Genomic DNA, 16,075 nt, shown 5'->3' on the forward strand with positions numbered 1-16,075 from the left:
TGTCAATGCAGCTCATACACGAATGAAATTGAAGTATGGCTTTAGTTCTTACCTTCAATGATTTTTAATACATTTAATTTTACTCGAAGCAGTTGCAGTCAGAAGATCTGCCAAAGTATGGTTACAGTAGAGGTGGTCACTGATTTCTGTACACGAGGTGGTGATCTGGCTATGGTGTCATTGTTCTTCCAAACAGACCGATGGGAAAAGGATGAACAAAATTCTGTGTATAATGGAAAGAGAGACTTCCATTTAGAAAGAACATTTTAGAATCACAGGCTGCTCCAAAGCCTTTTACTGCCATCAAAGTGCTTTTTCAACTGTAATCGTTGCAGTAATGTAGAAGGCTCAGCAGCTAATTTACTCACCACAAATGGCAATCGGAATGATGATATAATGACCAGCATATCTGGGCATTTTTTTAAGATGTTGGCTGTGATATAAATTTTGGGTCAGGACACCAAGGGCAATAGCCATGTTCCTTTTTCAGTAATGCCAAGGGGTCCTTTAGGATAGAATGGCTGATTAGCTCTGTTGGCTCATGGCAAGCATGTGGTTCAGATTCATTTGGGATGCCACAGTTGCTCAGTGGTTAGCACTGCTGCCTCACAGCGTCAGGGACCCAGGTTCGATTCCACCCTCAGGGCAACTGTCTGTGTGGAGTCTGTACATTCTCCCTGTGTCTGCGTGGGTTTCCTCCAGTTTCCTCCCACAGTCCAAAAATGTGCAGGCTCGGTGGATTGGCCATGCTAAATTGCTCATGGTGTTGAGGGGCGTGTGATTTATGAGGGGATGGGTCTGGGTGGGATGCTCTGAGAGTCGGTGTGGACTTGTTGGGCCGAAAGGCCTGTTTCCACACTGTAGGGATTCCATGAATTCCCATTCCAGCTGAGGTAGACTTAGGATTTTGACCTGCCATTGAAAATGGAAGTTAACAATGAACAACCATCAACAAAAGAATTGCCAAGAAAACATCTCAGGGTGAAGCTGCAGTTGATGATTTGCGAGCAACCTGCCTACAGACAGAGTGCACGAGGATAGGATCTCCTTTGTCCACCAGAGACAGCATGCTAGTTCTTAGGTTAATGTCTTCTTCAGAAGATGGCATCTCTAAATGTGCTACATTCCCTCGGTACTGCACTTGAGCATTCAGATTTGAGTCATGCCCTTCTCACTCAGGGGTGAGAATGCTTGAGAACAGATGTGTATAGACCCAAATTCTACATCACAGGATGGTGAGGAGGAAAGAAGGAACATGTGTTGGGAATATTGGTTGGCTTAGATCCAAGTGAATGGTCCTGCCGAAGGAGAATTGTGAGATGAGCTTTCTTAAACTAATAATGTTTAGAGGGAAAAGAAATGCAAGCTTAAAATACAGTAGGAATAAAATATCAAAGGATCAACATGGCTTGAATTTATCAATAAGGTCTGGGGAAAAATTTCAATTGCTATGTCTGTATTATTTTTGGAAAAGTTACTGTTGCCCTTGAGGTGTGAATGCCAGAACTCATTTTACTTGGGACCCATAATAGCCATGACAGATCCAAATCCAAAGTCCCAGATGTGAAAGGAGTGTACTACACACCACATTGCTAATAGTCCCTACCACCCAAATTCAATGCATAATACTGGTAATGTGAATACGCATCAAATACACTCACGTATGTTGATATCATAACAACATGAATTAGATTATCCAGCAATGTTAAAGATCCGGCTCTTCCTGAGTCTAGTTTTCAATTTTGGACAAAGTGATCAACCAGAAGGATGTCTCACTGTAATCTAACCTCTGCAGACTGCCTTACCATCTCTCAGTTAATTAGATGATGAATCATACAAAGGCACAATAAATGTCATTTGAAAGATTTAATGTTTTTATACCTCTGGTCATTAGTGATTAAATTCAATTATTTATTCATTACAAATGAGAGTGCAATCTCCTAGCTTCCCAAATGACCCTGTAGAAATAAGACTTGGAGCAAACAATTTAGCCATGGTCTGAATGTTCAGAGCAGGCACAGCTTTCTTCCCTGCTAAATTAGGTATCATTGCACCAGGCTTACCTCCGTAGGAAGGACACAGTAATGTTTAAGTATGAACCTATTATCTTTCCACCCACCCACTTCTTTGGCAATCCCTCAGAGTCGAGGATGACTTCCACTCTGAGGAGTTGGGTTCTCTGGTACAGAATTGTCCAATTCTGGAACCACAGTCTCTGCTGCAGTTGGGATGGGATCTGTCAGATGGGTGAGTGGAACAGTCTGATTCTGTGTCTCTTTCTGCAGTTTGCTCTTGGCCCCCATCAGCTCCACTCAGTGACGTACAAAGCGTTTGGTGCCTTCTTCCCTAGTTTGTGCATTCTAGGGCAAGTAATTACCATGTGTCGGTGGAGATGTTGTATTTGTTTAGAGACGTTTGCAGGGTGTCCTTGTACTATCTCCTCTACCCTCCTGTTGATCACTTACGTTGCAAAACTCAGAGCAGAGCGTTTGCTTAAGGAGCCTTATGACGGTCATGTGGACAATGTGACCCACCAGTCACCGTTAACTAATGCCTTGACAACTCAGAATATTGGTTTGAGACAGGAGGTTTGCATTCCCTACCATGCCAGTAGATTTGTAAGATTTTTCAAATGTTTGCTGATGATAACTCTCCAGGGATTTGAGGTGTCAGCTGTATATGGTCTCTGTTTCTAATGGATACAGGATGGTGCAGACCACAGTTGGACTCAAAGAACCAGAGACCCCCTCGTAGACAACTTGGTGATGACCAACATGCCAGAGTGCCCACAGTGCCTGAGCCAATCACCATCATCAACATTTGCGTGGAGAAGCTCGAACTCCAGACCAGGAAACACCAAGACAAGTTTGAGAATGATCAGGAGATCCAGGATCTCCCAGACCACGAATTTAAGGTGTCCCTGAACAGGCAGCTCCACCAAAAGGGGAGAGAAGGGAAACAAGTCAATAGGCAACTGAAGGTTGAGGTGCAACAAATATGCCATGATCTAATAATAGATGGCGGAAAGAGGGCAGAAGACTCAGCAACTCACCAACAACAGAACCAAGACAGTGGCTTCAGCAAAGCCATTTCTGGCCTGAGTACCCATGGGCCAACCCACTGAGAGCCAAAAATGGAGAGTCACTCATCAAAGACCAAGACACCGTCAATGCCTGTTGGAGAGACCACTTCGAGGACCTCATCGACCGAGGCACAGCCTTCGACATAAGTGGTCTCGACACCATCACAAAACACACTGCCTGCTGTTTTCCCAATGCATCTCCAACCCACCGTGAGGCCAACAAAAGCCATCCAACTGATGAAATACAACATGGCCTCCAGCATAGGTGGAATCCCTGCTGAGGTACTGAAATATGGCAGAGACATGATCTTGACATGAATTTGGAAGGAAGATGGCTTGTCTCAGAAATGCCGCAATTGCCATCACCTCCATGAAAGGAGATAGATTTGGTTGTAGAAACTACACAGAGAGATTTCCTCATTATCTGCCATAGGAAAGGTCATCACCTTGTAACAATCTTCTATTCTATGTACGATCTTGAAGTAATCAAAACCTGAAAGATACTTCCAGTTAGCTATTTTGTCCTACCATTTGCTGCAAGCAGTTGCCTCTAATTAGAGACTGAAAAATTGGAAAAATTAATATATCAAATGCCATGAGTCTTCAATAAAGAACTGGCAGGATATGGAAATAAGGGAATTAGAGATAGGAAGGACTTGGAAAATGCAAAAGAGACACCTTATCAAATTCTGTGGACTGATACCATTGAATAGTGCTTCCCGGTATTTTTCCTTCCACATTTGTTTGTTTGCTATGTCTGTTTGCATGCCTGTGCAAAAGTTTTTGAAAGGAATAGAGCAAAAGCTAGTGGAGTTAGAAGTTGCTTATTCATGTCTTGTTTTCCCGTGATTATAATTGATTTCTTTGTAATGGAGAGTAGTTTCTTCGTAAGTACAGAAACTAGGTCAGGGTTCTCTGTAAACCTAAGTCCACCTGACAGGTAAACTGGGGAACTTTGAGCAACTTGATTAGATCTTCAACTCTTGTGACAACAATGGGAATAGTGGGGCTTGAGCACCAGGCCACTTGCCCAAGAGGTCTTTGAAATTCTCCTGTGTGTGGAGAGATCACTTGCTAAAACCGTCCTCCCTCTGTGCTGAGTCTAGGGCATTTCAAAATATTAGCAATGAAGGACAGAGCACTGACAAGTTTTAACAGAAGAGGCACTTTTGCATAATGAGGTTGTTTGTTGTTTGGTAACAGTAGATAGACTTGACAGTGGCTCATCAGACATAATTACTTAGGATTCTTGGGAGCTGTGCAGAATATATGTGCTGGTTCATTCATTTACCTCATCTAAGACATTAATATATAGTGAATAATTGGAATCAATGGGTGTTAGGGGACAAACTCGCCGGTGTTTGAAGTCATACCTGACACATAGAAAGATAGTCGTGGTTGTGGGAAGTCAATCACCTCAGCTCCAGGACATCTCTGAACGAGTTCCTCAGGGTAATGTCCTAGGCCCAACCATCTTCGGCTGCTTCATCAATGACCTTCCCTCCATCATAGGGTCAGAAGAGGGGATGTTCTCCGATGATTACACAGCATTCAGCACAATTCAAGACTCCTCAGATAATGAAGCAGTCCATCTTCACATGCAACAAGATCTGGACAATATCTAGGTTTGGACTGACAAGTGGCAAATGACATTCACACCTCACAAATGCCAGGCTATGACCGTCACCAATAAGAGACAATCTAACCACCACCGCCCCATGACATTCAATGGCGTTAGCATCACTGAATCGCCTACTCTCAAATTCCTGGGGTTACCATTGACTAGAAATTGGACTCACCACATTAACAGAGTGGCTACAAGAGCAGGCCTGAAGCTGGGAATACTGCGGTGAGTAACTCCCCTCCTGACTCCTCAAAGCCTGCCAACTATCTACAAGGCACAAGTCAGGAGTGTGATGGAATACTCCCCATTTGCCTGGATGGGTGCAGCCCCAACAACACTCAAGAATCTTGACACCATCCAGGAGCACTTCTATCTAGAAGGACAAGGGCAGCAGACATATGGGAACACCACCACCTCCAAGTTCCCTTTAAAGTCAGTCACCATCCTGACTTGGAAATATATCGCCATCCCTTTACTGTCGTTGAGTCAAAATCCTGGAATTCCCTCCCTCATGGCATTGTGGGCTAACCCATAGCAGGAGGACTGCAGCAGTTCAAGAAGGCAGCTCACCACCACCTTCTCAAGGGCAGCTAGGGATGAGTAAGAAATGGCACCTTCATAATATCACACTCTCTTCACACTGCATCCAAATGTTAACATAGGTTATGTGCTCAAGGCTTTGGAGTGGGACTTGAAACTTAAACTTTTGCCTTAGAACCTATGAGCCATCACTGACACAATAAATAATCTTTTCTTAATGGGAACTTGTAAATGTCATTGCACCCTCTGATCAATCCTGCTCCTTTTCCCAAACTGAGTCCTTCCAGTCTCCCTACTTCCGCACTTTCTATCTGCGCTGCTCACCAACTGCTGTGTCCTTGATTTTTAAAGTGGTCTCCAGCCCAATTTCTTCAACTTGGATTCCACCTGAGTGACATTCTCTAATTAAAATGTATGGTGGAAGAATTCAAGAGCAGGTTGATGTTCTCCAGTCATTTGCACTGGGAATGTGCACAAGGAGCTGCGCAGAGTCATCAAGAAAGATAAGGTTTCAGTCCAAATGTCTGCCTTGGAAATTTGCCCAGTTGCAAGAGGTGAAAGAAGCAATGTTTCAGTTCAGTGCATCAACCAGACTATGATATAAAAAACATGTCAATGAGTGCATTTCGCTAATCTAAATAGCAAGCCATTAAATAATATAAACGTTTTAAATCCCTTTTGGACTTCAGGCTTAGAAGTTGATTGGAAAGTACAGATTACTGGAGGAATCACTATGTTTTACAATTTGTGTCTTGGGAATCTAAGCTCTACATCATTGTACTAGACGTCTGGACTCCTGACCTGTAATAACTACAAACATATCAAATAGCTGTCTTCACAATACTGTATGGTGGCGGGGATGGTTGATGAGAATTTTTTTGCTACATGTTGGCTGCACGTGAAAAACTGTTGCACCATTCGAAAACAAATGCCACTTGATAATTGAAACACCCCATCTTTGTGTGCACACATTGTAATTATAAATACAGTGTTAATTTACACTGCCTGCAGTCAAGCTTATTCCTCTCAGGCAGTCCCTCAGGATCGAGGGTGCCTTTTCCCCACTCTGCTTTTTATGCCCTGAGGTGACTTAAAAAGTCCAACGTTGGATCTACACATTCTGCCACTTGTGGGGCAAGCGGTGTTTCATGAGGTTGTTGGTAGAGGTTGGGAGATGCTCAGGTTTCCCTTCCATTATTTGTGCTTGGCCTGTCAGAGATGCTCAGAATGGATGACGCATTCACACTTGCTTGTTCTCCTGCTTGGGCAGTGTTCGGCCAGAGATTTCCATGACTTGGATGCAATGCTGTATTTCCTTCGGGACAATTTGTGGGTGTCTTTGAAGTGTTTACTCTGCTCTTCTGAAGACCACTTACTGTTTTTGAAGCTTGGAGCAGAGACCATATCTTGTGTCAAGCATGCAGACAACACAGACTGTTCAGCTCTTGTTGTCTTATACTTTAACTGAGAGATCAGAACTGAGAAGTTTAAACTGTTAGGGAAAGATTAAACGGGTTAGAGTGTTTCTTGCTAGAAAGAGAGGTCTGAAAGGCTGCGGAACAGAGGTTCTTAAATCGTAGAATGATTCAAAAGGCAGATATAGAGAAATCTTGCCACATGTGGGCAAGTCAATAGATATGTGCAAGGTAGTTGCAAATAAAATAGAGTAGGCCATTCAGGTGAAACTAACTTTATGCAGACAGGAATGGGATGTTGAATAATTGTAGTGAGTACTGTAAAAGAAGCTAAAAAATTACATACAGGACAAAGGAACAGAAGATAATATTTGGCCCTGGCAAAAGCTTCCAATTGTCTCTCTGTGCCATTTCAAAAATTGCCCCTTCCTGCCTCCATTAAAACTGCTTGACTGTCTCCCTGCTTCAGCTATCTGCTTGTGAACTCTTTAGACCTTTACCCCATTATTGCAATGGTCATTGATTACACTACAATGTGTCAATATTAAAGTCTCATTCAAATTCTTCCCTGGCCTTGCATCTTCCTATCACTGTAATCTCCTTCAGCGCCATGCCCCTCTGAGATAACTGCACTCCTCCCACAATGGCCTCCTAGATTTCAATCACTCCACTACTGGGCACCATGTCATCAGCCATTCTTACACCATCTCACAGTTTCTGTACAGCCTTTCATTCACTCTATTCTCTTCCAAGCATGTGATGATGAAATCCACATTCTCATCCCTCTCTAGACAGACATCCCTCTTGAATTCTGTATAGGATTTATTAGTCACTATCTTATCTTTATGGCCATCTTTTCTTTTATCTCTGTTGACATTGTTTTTACATTTGCTCTATCAAACTCTTTCCCAATCTTCTAGGTCACCCCTCAGTCTTCTGTTTTCAATCTGGTGGAACCTCAGTCTTTGCTACTAGTGGCTTGAGTTATAAAAGTCTCAGGTTATGAGGGGGAAGTACAGATCATGGATTGGTTTCTACAGCAAGTCAGTAGCACAGTTCCCATTATTGAAGTTGACTGTTTGGAAGGGGAGAAATAAGGCGTATCTGAAGATTGCCTGCAATAGAAATTTTGTGCAATTAACATCCTTTCAGCCTTCCAGATGAAACCAATAAAAGTTTGTAAATCCAAGGAAGGAAATACCAGCTTCTAAGGTGTCCAGCTCTATTTTTGCGAGGCAGCAAGCGTCGCTCTGTAATATGTTACCTCATGGGGTTGTTGTGATGGTGTTCTTTACTGTAACCTACACCTGTCTCTCAGTGAGCCAGTACTGGAAAGAATCCAGTGCAATGCTTTCCATCTGGATAGGATCAGCAGCCCAGATGGAGGTTCAAAATATTAAAAAAGAGAGGCCCTGAGCTCATAGCTTGTGGCTGACATTCTCTGCAAGCTGCTACATGGCTAGTGCAGCCCCCAGCATGTTACAAGCATCAGAGGTTTTTTGTCATTTATTCAGAGCTCAGAGTGGGGGAAGCTGTGAGCAACTGTGGGGAGGGAGTGAAACAAAGACAGGGAGTACTGAAGAAACACAACAGGTCTGACTGCATCTGAAGAGGGAAACAGAGTTAACGTTTCAAGTCCAGTGACCCTTCAGCCAAAGTGATTGAAATGCTCACTCCAATTTCTCGCCACACCTGCTATGTTTCTCCAGCACTCCCTGTTTATGTTTTGTATCTGCAGTCCCTTGTCTTTATTATGGTGAAGGAGTATTGGCTGGGAGGCTGCGTGGGTAGGAGGTTGCAGAGAGGGGAAGGGACTTGGGGGAAGGTGTTGGCCCTGCATTGATCGGAGAAGATTTTTTTTAAGGCACAAAACAAAAAGTTTGTTCCTGTTCCAACTGGCTTCAGCCCACTGTGAGTTATATTGGCGCATTGCCAAAATAATTTATAAAGTGGCTGGTTTTCAAAGGGACTGCTGCAAGTCACAGGAGCAGAGGACAAAAAAAACAAGATCATGATGGTTCCTCATAGTTTACTCTGTTCGCTGGTCAACTCCGATGAGTCACTTTGAAAGTAGGAATTCAGTTGCTGCTAATGGGTATTCCATTGAGGACTGATTTCCACAGCTTTCACAAACCTATTTTCTACAATTTGAAAGGAGGAAGATTCAGACTAAATAATAGTAATTGAAATAATAATAGCTGCTTAATTATAATTGGCCATAATAACATGTTGTTTGCCTTCTTGAATCACTGCAAACCATAGGGTACTCCCATGGTGTTGGCTGGAAGGGAGTTTCAGGATTCTGATCCAGTGTCCATGTAGGAATAGTGATATTGAAATGACACAACACACATGGGGGCCATTTGGCCCATCTTGTCAATGCCAACCCAAAGACTCCCAGATGTCCTTTCTAATCCTATCTTCCACAGGCCCATAGTCCTGGGGCTTATATTTCCAAGTCAGTGTATTGTGTGACTTAGAGAAGAACTGGCAGTGATGGAGATCTCATGCAACAGCTGTCCACACTCTTCTGGGTGATACAGGGCACAGATTTGGAAAACACTGTCAAAGGCGCTTTGATGGGCCACTGCTTTGTGTAATATGGTGTTCACTGCAGCTACTGAGTACCCATAGTTGAGAGGCTTATGTATAAAATGGTGGAAAGCATCCACTCCCAAGCATCCTGGCTGTAGTGCTATTTCAAGCAACATTCTTTTTCCATCCCACCTGCCCTCTGTCACCCAGATAGTCCTCCACTGTGCCTCCTCCATTCCATGCTCCTCAGCTGTAAGTCACACCTCTCCCAAACATAATAAAGATAGGGTCCCCCTCCCAAACTTAAAAAAGATAGGGTTCCCCCTCCCAAACATAATAAAGATAGGGACCCCCTTGTCCTCACTTTCCACCCCATCAGTCTCCACATCCAACGTATCATCCTCAAACACTTGCGCCAATTCCAATTAGACCCCATCACCCGGGAACATCTTCCACTTCCCACCCCTCTCTGCCTTCCACCAGGGCCCTTTCCTTCACCACTCCTTAGTTTGTGCCACCTTCCCACTCCATACCACCTAACCCCACGGACCACCGCAACTCATACCTTCCCCTGTAACCATAAAACATGCAACATCTGCCCACTTAGCATCTCCCTCATCTCCATCCAAGGCCCTAAACAGTCGTCCCAAGTGAGATAGACCTTCACCTGCATCTCTTCCAACCTAGTTTATTGCATCCGGTGCTCCCCATGAGGTCTTCCCTACATCAGTGAGACCAAACCTAGACTAAATGAATGTTTCGCTGAGCATCTTTGCCTGGCCCAACTCAGCCAGCCCAGCCTCACTGCCCATTTTGACTCCTCCCCCTCCACTCCCCCTCAACATGTTCATCATCAGCCTCCTCCAGTATCGCAGTAAACCAGAATGCAAATTTGAGAAACAACATGTTATCTTCCGCCTGGGCATCCTACATTGAGTTCTTTAATTGCAAATAACCTTCCCACCCATCCCTGGCTCGCCTTCCAGCCCCACCTCCTCCCTTCCATTCCAGCTACCAACTGGATCCATCCCTCCCATCAACCAACCAGGTCGCACCTATGTCCAGTATTCACCTGTCACCACCATTCTGCTAACCTTTCCCCTCCTTTATCTGCAGCTGCCCTGACCCCTACATCCAGTCCTGAAGGAGGGTAATACCCAAAATATTGACTGCTCCTTTCTGTCAGATGCTGCGTGGCGTGCTGTGTTCTTCCAGCATCTTGTTTGTCTACAAATACACACAGATTAGGAATAAAAGGTGAGTCCAAAAATATAACAATTAAAACAAACTTATCCTTTGTTCACTAGCCTCTACATTTTGTTAATCAGTTTTGGAATTGTTTATGGGGAGCTGATCGTTAAACATATGACTGTTTCGGTGGAGTTACTGAAATCATTATTGGTAGAGTGCGAACTCTCAGTTCTGAGATTCCTGGCTTTGTAGGTCAATTGAGAAACATTTGTCCTGACTTGTTTTGGCAGTGGCTGATAGGGAGCGTTCGGAGTGTGAGGTAGTCCTTCCTTTCTCTGTCAATGCAACAAGTGAAGAGGTTTTTAAATGGCTGTTATCAGACTTGTGACCTTTGCGGCACACTAACTAACACATAAGGATATCAGGCCACTAATATTCACAGATCAGGGTTGAAACTCTCATTTTTAACCCCTTTCTCTGTGTATTCTTGAAAGGGAAATAATGAAAATATGCTGCCAGACCTGCTAAGCCTTTCCAGCAACTTTGTTTTTGTTCCTGATTTACAGCATGTGCAGTTCTTTTGGTTTTTATGTTGTAATTAAAGTTTGAAGTGTCCATTGGTGATCTGTGGTCAAATTGCTGGGCTTTCGGAAGCAGAAGTGACTTAGCCTCCCAGTTAATTACCATTAACCATCTGGTTACCATTGGCCAGAAGCTCAACTGGAATCTCCAAATAAATACAGTGGTTACAAGTGTAGGTCAGAGGCTAGAAATCCTGTAGTGAGCAACTCACCTCTTGATTACCCAAAGCATGCCCACCATCTGTAACGCACAAGTCAGGACTGTGATGGAATATTCCCCACTTGCCCGTATGAGTGCAGCTCCAACAACACTCACAAAGCTTGGCACCATCCAGGAAAAAGTAGTCCACTTGACTGGCACCACATCCATCTGTTCCTTCCACCATTGACGCTGAGTAGCAGCAATGTGTACTATTCTACAAGATGCACTGCAGAAATTCACCAAAGGTCCTTAGACAGCGCCTTCCAAACCCATGAGCCCTTCCATTGAGAAGGACAAGAGCAACATCAGAATGCCACCATCTGCAAGTTCCCCTCCGATCCTCTCACCATCAATATCGCTGGTCTATAACCTGGAATTCCCTCCCTAATGGCATTGTGGGTCTAGCTATAGCACATGGGCTACAGCGTTTCAGGAAAACAGTTCACTACCATCTTCTCAAGGGCAACTAGTGCCAGCTAGTGATACCCGTGGCCCATGAGTGAAGTTTTTTTAAAAATTACTTGAATGTAGTCTTTCTCAAAAGGAAGAATTTGCATTAAACCTTGGGTGTGATTGACACTGTTACAGCCAGCTAATCCCTCTAATCATTTCTCTTTTGTGAGGAAAGCTCTATGTGCGGCAGGGACTTCCAGAACTACTGCAATTCATGTCTGATGTCTATAGCCATGCTTGGAACTTTGGAGCGGTGGCTGCAAAGTTTGGAGGAAACATTGCTTACAGCCACAAGAAGACTGTAACATGATGGCAGCTGGTGGCTTATGAAGACTTTTGACTTCTTATTGACACCATCTACAGTAGGCTAGATCAGAAGTTGGTAGACAAACAGGAGGCTGGAAAAACTCAGCAAACTAGGCAGCATCTGGAGGAGGAGAAGTCAGCATTTCAGATATATTCCCCTTCTCCAGATCAGAAGTTATCCTATCTGAGTGCTAAACTCTGCCATGGGAAGTATCTGCAGAGTCTGCACTGCAGCAACTGTGAAAAACAATGACCCGCAAATGACCAGAATGTTTCAAAGCTTCTTTTATCATGCCAAAAGTGGTCTAAATCAACTCAAGTATCTCAAAGAGTCATCTTTTAGGGAAGTAAATTGACATGCCAGGGTCAATGTGACCCGAAATCCTGCCACAATTTCACTGGCAGGAATAGTCATTGTCTGGTTAGTCTTCTGGTTGTATCAGACACATACTGGTCAGGAATCTGCCAACTCATCAAGTGGAGAGCAAGATATGTTTAATCTCCATCATTGAGAAAGAACCACTATGACCTCATAGCCAGGCACATATCCATGGGCCAAGCTCCTAACTGATCTCTTTAGCATTCACACAAACGATTTTATGACTGTAATGAATTACTTTCACCAAATTTCCACCTATCTGTCAATTGCACAACACATCTGGTGCAACGATGATGGTCACATTAAGTTTATTTTCAGTTTGTTCAAGGTGTCAAGGTGATGTGTGTGAAGTGGGACATTAAGTATGTCAAGGCTGAGAGTGAGAGATTTTAAATCTGGAAGGGATTCAACGGTTATGGAGAAAAGGCAAGACAGTGGAGTTGAGGCCTATCAGATTGGCCATGATCTCATTGAATGATGGGGAAGACTTGATGGGCTAAATGGCCTAGTTCTACATCTATAAATTATGGTCTTATGTTACCTCTTCATCACTGCATTCCCTAGATCTAACGGAATGGCAGGACATCTGGTTTAAAATGTCAAATTACTGTTAAACAAAACACGATCTGCACATAACCATGTTACATCTTAGGACAACACCCTCAGCATCTGCTTATCCTTTCACCTGCAAAATTACTAGCTGATAGACAAGTGTGGATAAATGGCCCCTGTGCTCACTAAATGCTTTCAATGTGCAATGCATTGTGCTGAAAACACAGGAGGCAATGAAAGACATCTATAACTGGCTTGCAGGTAATAAGTTATCCACCTGAACACCAGACAGAAATTTCAAGTACAATACAGAACGGATGCATCTGAAATCCAGCAGAAATCATCAGCCAAGATTGAATCAAATATGAATAACAAATAACATGACTGTGCAATGAGACACATACCAAATCAGAATGATACCACTGCCAAAAGCCTATAGTACTGGGACACAGCCTAAGACACAACACAAGTAAGGCACACCTCATCAGAGATAGTGGGCACTGCTGATGCTGGAGAATCTGAGGTAACAAGATGTAGAGCTGGATGTACACAGCAGACCAAGCAGCACCAGAGGAGGAGGAAAGCTGACGTCTCGGGTCTGAGCCCTTCTTCAGAAAAAACCTTCTACACCTTATCAGTGATAATGGGAACTGCAGATGCTGGAGAATCCAAGATAACAAAGTGTGGAGCTGGATGTACACAGCAGACCAAGCAGCACCAGAGGAGGAGGAAAGCTGACGTCTCGGGTCTGAGCCCTTCTTCAGAAAAAACCTTCTACACCTTATCAGTGATAATGGGAACTGCAGATGCTGGAGAATCCAAGATAACAAAGTGTGGGGCTGGATGAACACAGTAGGAAGCAGCATCTCAGGAGCACATCTTTTTCTGATGAAGGATCTAGGCCCAAAACGTCAACTTTTGTGCTCCTAAGATGCTGCTTGGCCTGCTGTGTTCATCCAGCTCAAGGCCTACAGTAGCCTCCAGCGAAGATCACCATGACAATGTGTGGATTGATTAGCAAGTCACTGACATATTTCAGAAACTTTTGAGTGTATTTCTCTGTGTTAATTTGTTTTGCACATAAATAACATGCCTCTCTAAGTGTAAACCTTTGGTTAGAGAAGAGGGAAATGTTGTGGTATGATGTGCATGTGCCTTTCAGGGGGCGTAGCTTAAACAACTGTCACACTTCAAATGGATGTGAGAGATAATGGGAACTGCAGATGCTGGAGATTCCAAGATAATAAAATGTGAGGCTGGATGAACACAGCAGGCCAAGCAGCATCTCAGGAGCACAAAAGCTGACGTTTCGGGCCTAGACCCTTCATCAGAGAGGGGGATGGGGGGAGGGAACTGGAATAAATAGGGAGAGAGGGGGAGGCGGACCGAAGATGGTTTATTTGTCCATTGTCTTGGGCAGTCTGAAGCTGCAGCAACAGGAGTCACATGGAATTTAGCTAGTTTCCTAGTATAAATCCTAAATTCCTCCATATAAGCCTTAACCTCAAGCAAAGAATACACATTATTGTTTCACCAATCCTTATGAGCGTTTGGTACATTTATAGCTAGAGAAGAACACAACAGTTAAGAGACATAACAGACAAGCTATGGATCTGGAGCCATAATAATGTAAGGATTAGGTAAGGAAAGCAGATTTTCTTTCTTAAAGAACATTAAAAGTGTGAATTGTGAGCAAAGCAGAAAAACTCAATCCTCCTTTTACAGATCACCAAACGCATATTACAGATTGCATTATGTACATGAATTTTAGTAATAATGGCAGACACAATATTGATTTTCCCTTTCAAATAAAATGTTTTCGATCCCTGTCCTTCAGATAACCTGCTGTATCAATCTCATTCTGATATGGGAAGAGTGATGTTCCGGATTCTTAAGAGTATCCAGCCTTCCTTTGACTTCCCTTTCTAGTCCAACAGGGAGCAGCTAGTCCCCTTGATGAAAAGAAGAGTAATGCCAGGTATTTATTGGTCTAATGCATAATCTGCATTTATATAACCCCTCTCACATTCACAGGACAGCACAAAGTGGTTTACAGTGTAGCCAATGTGGGAAATATTGCAGCCAATTTCCACAGAGCCAGCTCCCACAAACAGGAAAAATTTATTGAAGCAATAACCCATTATAGTGATAATAAAATGTGAGGCTGGATGAACACAGCAGGCCCAGCAGCATCTCAGGAGCACAAAAGGTGACATTTCGGGCCTAGACCCTTCAACAGAGAGGAGGATGGGGTGAGGGATCTGGAATAAATAGGGAGAGAGGGGGAGGCGGACGGAAGATGGAGAGAAAAGAAGATAGGTGGAGAGGAGAGTATAGGTGGGGAAGTAGGGAGGGGAAGGGTCAGTCCAGGGAAGACGGACAGGTCAAGGAGGTGGAATGAGGTTAGTAGGTAGGAGATGGAGGTGCGGCTTGGGGTGGGAGGAAGGGATGGGTGAGAGGAAGAACAGGTTAGGGAGGCAGAGACAGGTTGGACTGGTTTTGGGATGCAGTGGGTGGAGTGGAAGAGCTGGGCTGGTTATGTGGTGCAGTGGGGGGAGGGGACGAACTGGGCTGGTTTTGGGATGCGGGGGGGGCAAGGGGAGATTTTGAAGCTGGTGAAGTCCACATTGATACCATTGGGCTGCAGGGTTCCCAAGCAGAATATGAGTTGCTGTTCCTGCAAACTTCGGGTGGCATCATTGTGGCACTGCAGGAGGCCCATGATGGACATGTCATCTAAAGAACGGGAGGGGGAGTGGAAATGGTTTGCAACTGGGAGGTGCAGTTGTTTATTGCGAACCGAGCGGAGGTGTTCTGCAAAGCGGTCCCCAAGCATCCGCTCGGTTTCCCCAATGTAGACGAAGCCACACCGGGTACAATGGATGCAGTATACCACATTGGCAGATGTGCAGGTGAACCTCTGCTTAATATGGAAAGTCATCTTGGGGCCTGGGATAGGGGTGAGGGAGGAGGTGTGGGGGCAAGTGTAGCATTTCCTGCGGTTGCAGGGGAAGGTGCCGGGTTTGGTGGGGTTGGAGGGCAGTGTGGAGCGAACGAGGGAGTCACGGAGAGAGCGGTCTCTCTGGAAAGCAGACAAGGGTGGGGATGGAAAAATGTCCTGGGTAGTGGGGTCGGATTGTAGATGGCGGAAGTGTCGGAGGATGATGCGTTGTATCCGGAGGTTGGTGGGGTGGTGTGTGAGAATGAGGGGGATC

The 16,075-nt window shown here is 44.3% G+C and overlaps 1 protein-coding gene across 1 annotated transcript in view; it reads right to left on the minus strand.

Annotated features, from left to right (window-relative positions):
• LOC125462240 (acyl-coenzyme A synthetase ACSM3, mitochondrial-like) overlaps positions 1-16,075 on the minus strand; it is a 654,353-nt gene that overhangs the window by 302,029 nt on the left and 336,249 nt on the right. Inside the window, exon 5 of the mRNA XM_059654111.1 lies at positions 53-223. The gene's annotated coding sequence lies outside the window, so the exon portion shown is untranslated. The remainder of the gene's footprint in view (positions 1-52; positions 224-16,075) is intronic.

Source organism: Stegostoma tigrinum, chromosome 23 (genome assembly GCF_030684315.1).
Source record: "Stegostoma tigrinum isolate sSteTig4 chromosome 23, sSteTig4.hap1, whole genome shotgun sequence".
Lineage (NCBI taxonomy): Eukaryota > Metazoa > Chordata > Chondrichthyes > Orectolobiformes > Stegostomatidae > Stegostoma > Stegostoma tigrinum.